The sequence below is a fragment of the Oncorhynchus masou genome, chromosome 3, assembly GCF_036934945.1.
Source record: "Oncorhynchus masou masou isolate Uvic2021 chromosome 3, UVic_Omas_1.1, whole genome shotgun sequence".
Taxonomy (NCBI): domain Eukaryota; kingdom Metazoa; phylum Chordata; class Actinopteri; order Salmoniformes; family Salmonidae; genus Oncorhynchus; species Oncorhynchus masou.
In genome coordinates this window covers 12,432,275-12,444,284 of record NC_088214.1, presented here as the reverse complement: position 1 = coordinate 12,444,284, position 12,010 = coordinate 12,432,275, and the positions used below count along the sequence as shown (strand labels likewise).

Genomic DNA, 12,010 nt, shown 5'->3' with positions numbered 1-12,010 from the left:
ACACAAGTCAGAGATCACTATGATGACTGGGTTAATTAGGGCCGATTTCAAGTTTTCATAACGATCGGAAATCGGTAATATTGGGCGCGGATTTGCAGATTTCCTTTTTACACCTTTATTTAATCTTTATTTAACGAGGCAAGTCAGTTAAGAACACATTCTTATTTTCACCTTGGGTTAACTGCCAGCTCAGGGGCAGAAAGACAGATTTTCACCTTGTCAGCTCGGGGATTCAATCTTGCAACCTTACAGTTAACTAGTCCAACGCAATAACGACCTGCCTCTCTCTCGTTGCACTCCACAAGGAGACTGCCTGTTACGCAAATGCAGTAAGCCAAGGTAAGTTGCTAGCTAGCATTCAACTTATCTTGTAAAAAACAAGCAATCATAATCACTAGTTAATGACACATGGTTGATGATTTTATTAGATATTATCTAGCGTGTCCTGTGTTGCATATAATCTGACTGAGCATACAAGCATACAAGTATCTAAGTATCTGAGCGGTGGTAGGCAGAAGCAGGCGCGTAAACATTCATAACAGCACTTTTGTGCATTTTGCCAGCAGATCTTCGTTGTGCGTCAAGCATTGCGCTGTTTATGACTTCAAACCCATCGAATCCCGAGATGAGGCTGGTGTGACCGAAGTGAAATGGCTGGCTAGTTAGCATGCGCTAATAGCATTTCAAATTTCACTCACTCTGAACCTTGGGGTGGTTGTTTCCCTTGCTCTGCAATACAAATGGTATTGAGGGAAATAGTCCTATAATAACTACAACCTAAAACTTCTTATCTGGGAATATTGAAGACTCGTGTTAAAAGGAACCAGCAGCTTTCATATGTTCTCATGTTCTGAGCAAGGAACTGAAACGTTAGCTTTCTTACGTAGCACATATTGCACTTTTACATTCTTCTCCAACACTTTGTTTTTGCATTATTTAAACCAAATTGAACATGTTTCATTATCTACTTGAGGCTAAATTGAATTTATTGATGTATTATATTAAGTTAAAATACGTGTTAATTCAGTATTTTTGTAATTTTCATTATTACAAATGCATATATTTTTTTTAATCGACCGATTAATCGGTATCGTCTTTTTTGGTCCTCCAATAATCGGTTTCGGTATCGGCGTTGAAAAATCATAATTGCTCGACCTCTAATGATGACACACCAGATGTGTTTGATGGATCATGGGAGAGAGCAGGAACAGGCTTTTGTAGGCTACAGTCCAAGCTATGTCCTCCAATGGTGCGACTGCTGTCGGCATCCAAACATTATCCAACCTGAATAAACACTTGGAGGTAAGGATGACAGCAGTGGTGTAGTCTACGGCGATACGGATATCACTTATTATTGATATCTACATAGCGCATTGATGTGAATCACACTGCTGCTCTCTCAGCTATTTGCACCTTACGGATTGTGGTTGTTGTGGATGGCTGTTCACAAATCTAATTGTGTATTTGAACCCAATAATGGTTGAATTCAAGAAGTTTAAGCTGCCTATCAATCAAATGAAACCAGTGGACAGCCAGTGAAAAATGTGCTCTTGCAACAGCTGCATAGTGCAGATCCAAGCCTATGGAATAAAAGTAGGGCTTTTATTGCTCAATCTAATTCATGCTGATAAAAAATCAAATCCATAGGCTTAATGGACACATGCTCAAACTTGCACACCTTTGATAGACTTAAAGGGGCAATCTGTAGTTGCTGCATCCATTTTCAGACTTATAAATTATATATATATATATAGCCATTGATTCTTGAAGAATATAACTTAGAAATTCCTCATGAGCTTAGATCAACTGTCACACTCCATGATAACCCAAAATATAACCATGTTTTATTCCAATGTTTGTAAACATTGTAAATGTAAACAAACACTGTATAGCCTCATAATGTCGATAAAACAATGTTTTTTATATAATGGATGGTCAGTCCTTGCATAGCTCTGTCTATTAATCTGAGAGTGGTTACATTTCTCCAGGCCCATCCCTCAGCTTTTTACCAAAAATAGAGGCGGGGCGATGATTTTGTTATTGTTTCATCTGTGGATTTTCCCTTTAAACAGCTGCATATTATGAAGATATCAAAGTGTCACCAACATAAAGGTAAACAATAGGCCTATAGCAAATGCAGCATATGACATTCATTTTTCATATGTAAATAGCACTTATTCAGTAGTGCTCAAAGCTTGCCATTCCATGAGTGCAGCATTTATTTTTCAACTCGAATCAATGAGCCCAATTAGTCCTCCATGAGAACAATATCATAAACAACAGAGTAGGACTGGCTAATACATTCTTAGCTTTGGGGTCGTTCTCAGGTAAAACAATTTGGCTAATCTATACTTCCATATTTCCAAGTCCTACTCTTGAAGATCAAGGGGTAAAACATTTATGGTAATGACTGGAATTCTGGTTTTTAATGTAAAGATATCATTTAATCGTATTATTATATGTAGTAGAAAGCAATGGGTTAAAAAGAAGCCTACATAACCAACCCATAAAGTAAAATTTAACATCCATATATGGCCAGCTATGTAAACTTTAACATTGATTTCTCCTGCAATAGATTTTTGTTTTCTTCTAATGCCTCTTAAGGGGAAAGTAATCAAAAAGTAATTAAATGTAATCAGATTACGTTACTGAGTTTGGGTAATCCAAAAGTTACGTTACTGATTCCAATCTTGGACAGGTAACTAGTACCTGTAACAGATTGCATTTAGGAAGTAACCTACACAACCCTGCTCATGTCAACCCACTCAACAGCACGAGCAGGATGGTACTTAAATTAGTCACTCTGGAATGTAGTGGATACACATCTGGAGCAAGTGTCAGCTCCTAACGTCGACTCGATTGTCATTCCCCGAGTGACTTTGCCACGGCAACTGCCTGCATTTTTCCAATCATGTAAACATACCATAGAAATAAGAATAAATATAACGGGCCTCCCCATTCAAGTCAATGATGGCATAATGGGTGGACTGGCGGCCATTGCGAGTGTACCTATTCATGGGTTTACTGACAATGTCTAGAAAATCACGTGCGTGCTTCTGGATGGCCAGATTGCTAGCAAGAATGACAATAAACTGCCATGTGTGGAATCGCAAGTGTCTAGTTTCAGCTTGTTTCATATTGTTATTGATACTGTGTCTTGTTTTGAGGTGTTTTGACTGATTCCATGTCAATGCTAATATTTTGGACAGAAACGGATGTAACTAAGGCTAGGAATGTCAATATAATCAAATTAACAAGGACAATGATCACAAGTCAGTCATAATGCAAGCTAAAAACACGGAGCCTAACATTAGCTAGATAGGTAGCTAGCTAGCCAGCTGCTAGGAAGATGTCATGTCATGCCACTGGAGGAGTGGGTGAGTGACTGACTTTTTCCCCTCATATCGTTTTTCGGTGGCTATACACAGCTAGAGATGCAAGTGTAATTTGGTTAGCTAGCAAGAACTTGAACAACTGTTATCCATTTAGCATATCTCTTGCGTTCACAAATTCCCTCTGGCTATCTACTCTGATTTCAGAGCACTCTCTTCTGAGTGAGCCAGAGTGCAGAATAACTGATGAATTTATGAACGCACAACACCCGCTGAATATGACCATTGTCAGTAAACTAGGGCTTTCACCAACTAAATCGATTGGTCAACATTTTTAAAGTGTATTTTCCATTTTTAGATATATGGGGTTTTAATCAAAATCAACTATATGCATTGAGCTTGTCGGACGCTTTAAGCTTACTGTTTGCTGAACTAAGACACAAATGCCGCAAGAAGGAGCCAGAGATCTAGATAACCAGAAGGAAAAAAAACTCAACCTGACCCAACCATTATCCACCTGCTCTTGCTGGCTTTCGCATATTCTGCCATTACTCTCCTGAAGTTGCCATAATGGGCTACACAAGGAGTCTGCAACCTTTCTCATGTAGAATGCCAATTTATCTTACCATTTCTACTGATCTGTATGCCAGTTATGGTTTTCATGTGCAAATTTTCGTGGAACAGTTTCATTTAATTTATAATAACATCTTCATATCTCAAGATCGTTGTCATGTGGTTAATCTAAATTCTATCCAAATCTAACTGAAAATGATACAAACCTAAAAACGAACTTCAATTGCTATTGCCAACTATGTAAAAATAGCCTACATAAAGCCAACAAATAAAAACATTACAGCCTGCAGGGACAAAATTTCCTGATAAAAATAAATATCACATTGGCTACACATGGCCTGTCTGCAACTAACTTAAAATATTATATTAACTTGGGTCCGGCCCGAAGCTTGGCTAGCGAACTTGCACCATTGTAGAAAATATTTTGGTCCCTCAGAGTTTCCCGCCAGTGAGCTCGGGACAGACACAAGTGTAGGCTATTTGTGCAAGGGATAAGAAGCAGTGCTTGAGCTCCTGTTCCTTTTATAGAATATTATCTCAGAAGTATTGTGGTACCAGCACCCAAAATTAGTACCAGAACCTATTTCAGTCCAAGTCAAGCACTGATAAGAAGTAATATGGGTAGGCCTGACATTTTTCTCTTTCGAAAGGGAGATTTTTTCAAATACATTGAGGAACTATTGTAATTCTCAATGGATGTAAAACAGACTTCATTGAAGAAAACATGATTTTGAAATACATTAGTGGGGGTGGATTAAGCCAGTCAGAAATGCTGTCTCCAAATAGGCACATTTATATGCCTACGTTTGTGCTCAGGCAAGATAGTCTTTTAAGGTGATAAGGCCCCAGCAGAAACCAGGGCATTCATACTTCTTGCACTTTGCTGATCAGAGCTGTTGTGAAGGTAGTTGTCAAGGAAGGTAGTTTTATTTATGAAGGATTTACTGCCCCCACCTACCGTCAACCAATCATGTCATTGTGGAGCGATACAGAGGCCTCCGCATTGTTACAACATTTGGGAGGCGCATGGCGATTCAGTACGGAGCTTGATTTGTCCTCTGCATGCCCCTGGAGGCTCTGCAATTGCGTCAAAACGTCCTTATGGAGCCTCTGACCACATTTTCGGATGTATGTAACCTTAGTGTATGTAAACTTCCAAATTCAACTGTGTGTGTGTATATATATATATATATATATATATATATATATATATATATATATATATATATATATATATATATATATATATATATATATATATATATATATATATATATATATATATATATACACACACACAGTTAAAGTCGTAAGTTTACATACACTTACGTTGGAGTCATTAAAACTCATTTTGCAACCATTCCACTAATTTCTTGTTAACAAACTATAGTTCTGGCAAGTCAGTTAGGACATCTACTTTGTACATGACTCAAGTCATTTTTCCAACAATTGTTTACAAGTTATAGTTAGTCAAGGACACTCTAGAGAACATGTAAACTGCTCTGCTACGGCGAGTAAAATGATCAGAGTGAGGTGTGCTCTCATTTGTGTCTGGAAGAAGTTAGAAAGCTAGCTATCTTTAGCCAGTTAGCTTGGGTGCTTGGTTGGGCCTTTAGCCTGTTGGCTTGGGTGCTTGGTTGGGACTTTAGCCTGTTAGCTTGGGTGCTTGGTTGGGACAAGCATGCAGTGGCAGGCAAGCTGCAGAAGGAAGAGCAGCCCACAATTCCACATAATTTATCAGTGCAATTTTGACGGCTAACTAGCTGAAAAAGTTTGAGAGGGTTTATCTAATGTTCCTTCGTTAGATTTTAACTCATCTTGCTCTGGTTAGCATTAGTTGTTGTTCTTGTTGTTGTTGATTTGTATAACTGAGGGAGAGCCTACCTTTGAATGGTTCTCTGATTAATAGGACTGTAAAGTTCCCAAAGTTAAGAGGACTCCTGTGGTATTTATATATTTGCAGATATCGATTCAGTTGTATTTTGTGTCTTTTGGCGAATACGTTCTAATGATCTAAAGTCACGCTGTTGCAACTGCCTGTAAACACACAATCCAGTCCACTGAATAATGGCAGGCCCATGTGGGAAGTGGCTTGTTTGTATAAAGGCCTACTGTAGCTCTGATTGCCTATGGCGCACCGTTCTGTGTAGACTCCCGTTCTGGACGAGACAGATGTTTTTTATTCGGTTTTATTTACTGCAGTGTCTATTGATTGTCTAAACGCATGATCAGAAAAGCCCCAGTATACATAATTCACAAACATTCTAAGAATTTATGAAAATGTTAAAATGACAATATCTAAGTGCTTGCTTGTCAGAAAATGTTTTTTAAAAGTGTAATATTCTTCCTCGGGGTGTATATGAACATATTTGAATAAGATCAGTTCCACTTTAAATGACACCCTTTCAAATTTAGGATTTGGCTATTTAAAAGCCACACCCTTTGCTGACAAGTGTATAAAATTGAGCACACAGCCATACAATCTCCATAGACAAACATTGGCAATAGAATGGCCTACTGAAGAGCTCAGTGACTTTCAACGTGGTATCGTCATAGGATGCCATCGTTCCAACAAGTCAGTTCGTCAAAGTTCTGCCCTGCTAGAGCTGCCCCGGTCAACTGTAAGTGCAGTTATTGTGAATTGGAAATGTCTAGGAGCAACAACGGCTCAGCTGCAAAGTGGTAGGCCACACAAGTTCTCAGAACAGGACCGCCGAGTGCCGAAGCGTGAACCGCGTAAAAATCGACTGTGCTCGGTTGCAACACTCACTACTGAGTTCCAAACTGCCTCTGGTAGCAACGTCAGCACAAAAACTTTTTGTCGGGAGCTTCATGAAATGGGTTTCTATGGCTGAGCAGTCTCACACAAGCCTAAAATCAACATGCGCAATGCCAATTGTCGGCTGGAGTGGCTTAAAGCTTGCCACCATTTGGACTCTGGAGCAGTGGAAACGCGTTCCCTGGAGAGATGAGTCCCGCTCCACCATCTGGCAGTCCGACTGACTAATTTGGCGAATGCCAAGAGAATGCTACCAGCCCGAATGCATAGTAACAACCGTAAAGTTTAGTGTGGGAGAAATAATGTTCTGAGGCTGTTGTTCGGCCCCTTATTTCCAGTGAAGAGAAACCTTAACTCTACAGCATACAGTGACATACTAGACAATTCTGTTTGGTGAAGGCCCTTTCCTGTTTCAGCATGACAATGCCCCGTACACAAAGCAAGGTCAATACAGAAATGGTTTGTCGAGATCGGTGTGGAAGAACATGACTGTTGTGCACAGAGCCCTGACCTCAACTCCATCGAACACCTTTGAGATGAATTAGAACGCCGACTGCGAGCCAGGCCTAATCGCCCAACATCAGTGCCCGACCTCACTAATGCTCTTGTGGCTGAATGGAAGCAAGTCCCTGCAGCAATGTTGTAACATCTAGTGGAAAGCCTTCCCAGAAGAGAGGAGGCTGTTGTAGCAGCAAAGGGGGGGAACAACTCCATATTAATGCACATGATTTTGTAATGTAGTGTATCTTGTTTTTGGAGAAAAATAGGTTTTTCCATCTTCTTAGGCTCATCCGAACATACACACACACACACAGGCCATTAGCCTCCTCTGAGTTACTGAATGTGTGATGGAAAAGCAGCATTGTAAGTGATATGTGATTATTTAAAATACTTTTTACTAGTACCTATCTGCTTTGGCCGACAGCTATTTTTACCTCTCCTGCTCCCCAGTTGAGAATCATCAACTATTTATTTAACCTTTATTTAACTAGGGAAGTCAGTTAAGAACACATTCTCATTTACAATGACAGCCTAGGAACAGTGGGTTAATTGCCTCTTTCAGGGGCAATTTCAACAGATTTTTAACTTGTCAACTCGGGGATTCAATCTAGCAACCTTTCGGTTACTGGCCCAACACTCTAACCACTAGTCTACCAAACTATATGTTTGTCACCTGCATTAAGGCTGAAACACCATATACATCCCTTGTTCTAAAGAGTCAATGCATGTTCTTCACCACCATGGTATTTCAGAATCTATCATTCACTTACTTAGAGCATGGGAGAGTTTGTGTTCTTTTACCTTGAGGGCATTTATGTTCTGTGGCGTAACTGTCACACCCATTCCAGAGAACAGCACACAGGATCTTGTCATTAACTGTGGTGTCTTTATTGACATATATTTATTTTAGCCATGAATCAGATCTAGGGATTAATGTGTATTGTAGCTAAACATTCCAATCAACTGTATGTGTGCGCATGCGTGTGTGTGTGCGTGTGCATGTGTGTGTGTCTATCAGGATTGGACTCAATTCAAATTGAAGGCAATCAATTCAGGAAGTAAACTAAAATTTGAAGATATTTATTTGAAAAGATTTGTCTATACATGATCTATGTGTTTTCAGTCTTGGGGTTATTTTGCTATAAGTTATGTATGTGTGTCTTCTCCAGGGAGCAGGTCCAGGCTAACTGTGTGCGCTGGAGGAAGAGGTTCTCCTTCCTGTGTAAGATGAGTGCCAACGCTGGGACAGGAGTACTGGACCCCTGTGTGTGCCGGGTGTCTGTGCGCAAGGTACAGGACTCACTACAACAACTCTGTCAAAGCAATGTGAATGCTGTGTCAAGTTTAACTGCCTACAAGAATAGTCCAACTACTACGTATAGGTCTACTACTACTATTGTAGATTCTAGAATAGTCTACTAATAGGTCTACTACTGTAGATTCTAGAACAGACTACTACCGGTTGGTCTACTACTACTACTGTGGATTCTGGAACAGACTACTATTAGGTCTACTACTACTATTGTAGATTCTAGAACAGTCTACTAATAGGTCTACTACTGTAGATTCTAGAACAGACTACTAATAGGTCTACTACTACTATTGTAGATTCTAGAACAGTCTACTAATAGGTCTACTACTGTAGATTCTAGAACAGACTACTACTACTGTAGATTCTAGAACAGACTACTACTGGTAGGTCTACTGTAGATTCTAGAACAGTCTACTAATAGGTCTACTACTGTAGATTCTAGAACAGGCTACTATTAGGTCTACTACTACTACTGTAGATTCTAGAACAGACTACTAATATGTCTACTACTACTACTGTAGATTCTAGAACAGACTACTAATAGGTCTACTACTACTACTGTAGATTCTAGAACAGACTACTAATATGTCTACTACTACTACTGTAGATTCTAGAACAGACTACTTCCAGTAGGTCTTCTACTACTACTTGTAGATTCTAGAACAGACTACTAATAGTTCTACTACTACTACTGTAGATTCTAGAACAGACTACTAATAATAGGTCTACTAATTCTACTACTGTAGATTCTAGAACAGTCTACTAATAATAGGTCTAGAACAGACTACTACTACTGTAGATTCTAGAACAGAACACTACTACTGTAGACTAGAACAGACTACTAATTGGTCTACTACTACTGTAGATTCTAGAACAGTCTACTAATAGGTCTACTACTACTGTAGATTCTAGAACAGACTACTAATAGGTCTACTACTGTAGATTCTAGAACAGACTACTAATAGTCTACTACTAATAGGTCTACTAATAGGTCTACTACTGTAGATTCTAGAACAGACTACTAATAGGTCTACTACTACTACTGTAGATTCTAGAACAGTCTACTACTACTAATAGGTCAGTAGGTCTTCTACTACTGTAGATTCTAGAACAGACTACTAATAGGTCTACTACTGTAGATTCTAGAACAGACTACTAATAGGTCTACTACTACTGTAGATTCTAGAACAGTCTACTAATAGGTCTACTACTACTGTAGATTCTAGAACAGACTACTAATTGGTCTACTACTACTGTAGATTCTAGAACAGTCTACTAATAGGTCTACTACTACTGTAGATTCTAGAACAGACTACTAATAGGTCTACTACTGTAGATTCTAGAACAGACTACTAATAGGTCTACTACTGTAGATTCTAGAACAGTCTACTAATAATACTGTAGATTCTAGAACAGTAGGTCTACTACTGTAGATTCTAGAACAGTCTACTAATAGGTCTAGTACTACTACTGTAGATTCTAAAACAGTCCATTAATAGGTCTACTACTACTACTGTAGATTCTAGAACAGACTACTAATTGGTCTACTACTACTACTGTAGATTCTAGAACAGACTACTAATTGGTCTACTACTACTACTGTAGATTCTAGAACAGTCTACTAATAGGTCTAGTACTACTACTGTAGATTCTAAAACAGTCTATTAATAGGTCTACTACTACTACTGTAGATTCTAGAACAGACTACTAATAGGTCTACTACTACTACTGTAGATTCTAAAACAGTCTACTAATTGGTCTACTACTACTACTGTAGATTCTAGAACAGACTACTAATTGGTATACTACTACTACTGTAGATTCTAGAACAGACTACTAATTGGTATACTACTACTACTGTAGATTCTAGAACAGACTACTAATTGGTCTACTACTACTACTGTAGATTCTAGAACAGACTACTAATTGGTCTACTACTACTACTGTAGATTCTAGAACAGTCTACTAATAGGTCTACTACTACTACTGTAGATTCTAGAACAGACTACTAATTGGTATACTACTACTACTGTAGATTCTAGAACAGACTACTAATTGGTATACTACTACTACTACTGTAGATTCTAGAACAGACTACTAATTGGTATACTACTACTACTACTGTAGATTCTAGAACAGACTACTAATTGGTATACTACTACTACTACTGTAGATTCTAGAACAGTCTACTAATAGGTCTACTACTACTACTGTAGATTCTAGAACAGACTACTAATTGGTATACTACTACTACTACTGTAGATTATAGAACAGACTACTAATAGGTCTACTACTACTATTGTAGATTCTAGAACAGTCTACTAATAGGTCTACTACTGTAGATTCTAGAACATACTACTACCGGTAGGTCTACTACTACTACTGTAGATTCTAGAACAGACTACTACCGGTAGGTCTACTAACTACTTAGATTCTAGAACAGTCTACTAATAGGTCTACTACTGTAGATTCTAGAACAGTCTACTATTAGGTCTACTACTACTACTGTAGATTCTAGAACAGACTACTAATAGGTCTACTACTACTACTGTAGATTCTAGAACAGACTACTAATAGGTCTACTACTACTTTAGATTCTAGAACAGACTACTAATATGTCTACTACTACTACTGTAGCTTCTAGAACAGACTACTTCCAGTAGGTCTTCTACTACTATTGTAGATTCTAGAACAGACTACTAATAGTTCTACTACTACTACTGTAGATTCTAGAACAGACTACTAATAGGTCTACTTCTACTACTGTAGATTCTAGAACAGTCTACTAATAGGTCTACTACTACTACTGTAGATTCTAGAACATTCTACTAATAGGTCTACTACTGTAGATAGAACAGACTACTAATAGTTCTACTACTACGACTGTAGATTCTAGAACAGACTACTAATTGGTCTACTACTACTACTGTAGATTCTAGAACAGTCTACTAATAGGTCTACTACTACTACTTAGATTCTAGAACAGACTATAATTGTATACTACTACTACTGTAGATTCTAGAACAGACTACTAATAGGTCTACTTCTACTACTGTAGATTCTAGAACAGTCTACTAATAGGTCTACTACTACTACTGTAGATTCTAGAACATTCTACTAATAGGTCTACTACTGTAGATTCTAGAACAGACTACTAATAGTTCTACTACTACGACTGTAGATTCTAGAACAGACTACTAATTGGTCTACTACTACTACTGTAGATTCTAGAACAGACTACTAATTGGTCTACTACTACTACTGTAGATTCTAGAACAGTCTACTAATAGGTCTACTACTACTACTGTAGATTCTAGAACAGACTACTAATTGGTATACTACTACTACTGGAGATTCTAGAACAGTCTACTAATAGGTCTACTACTACTGTAGATTCTAGAACAGACTACTAATAGGTCTACTACTGTAGATTCTAGAACAGACTACTAATAGGTCTACTACTGTAGATTCTAGAACAGTCTACTAATAGGTCTACTACTGTAGATTCTAGAA

The 12,010-nt window shown here is 38.2% G+C and overlaps 1 pseudogene; it reads left to right on the top strand.

Annotated features, from left to right (window-relative positions):
- The window catches only part of LOC135510326 (EEIG family member 2-like), a 37,232-nt pseudogene that overhangs the window by 1,989 nt on the left and 23,233 nt on the right, over positions 1–12,010 (top strand).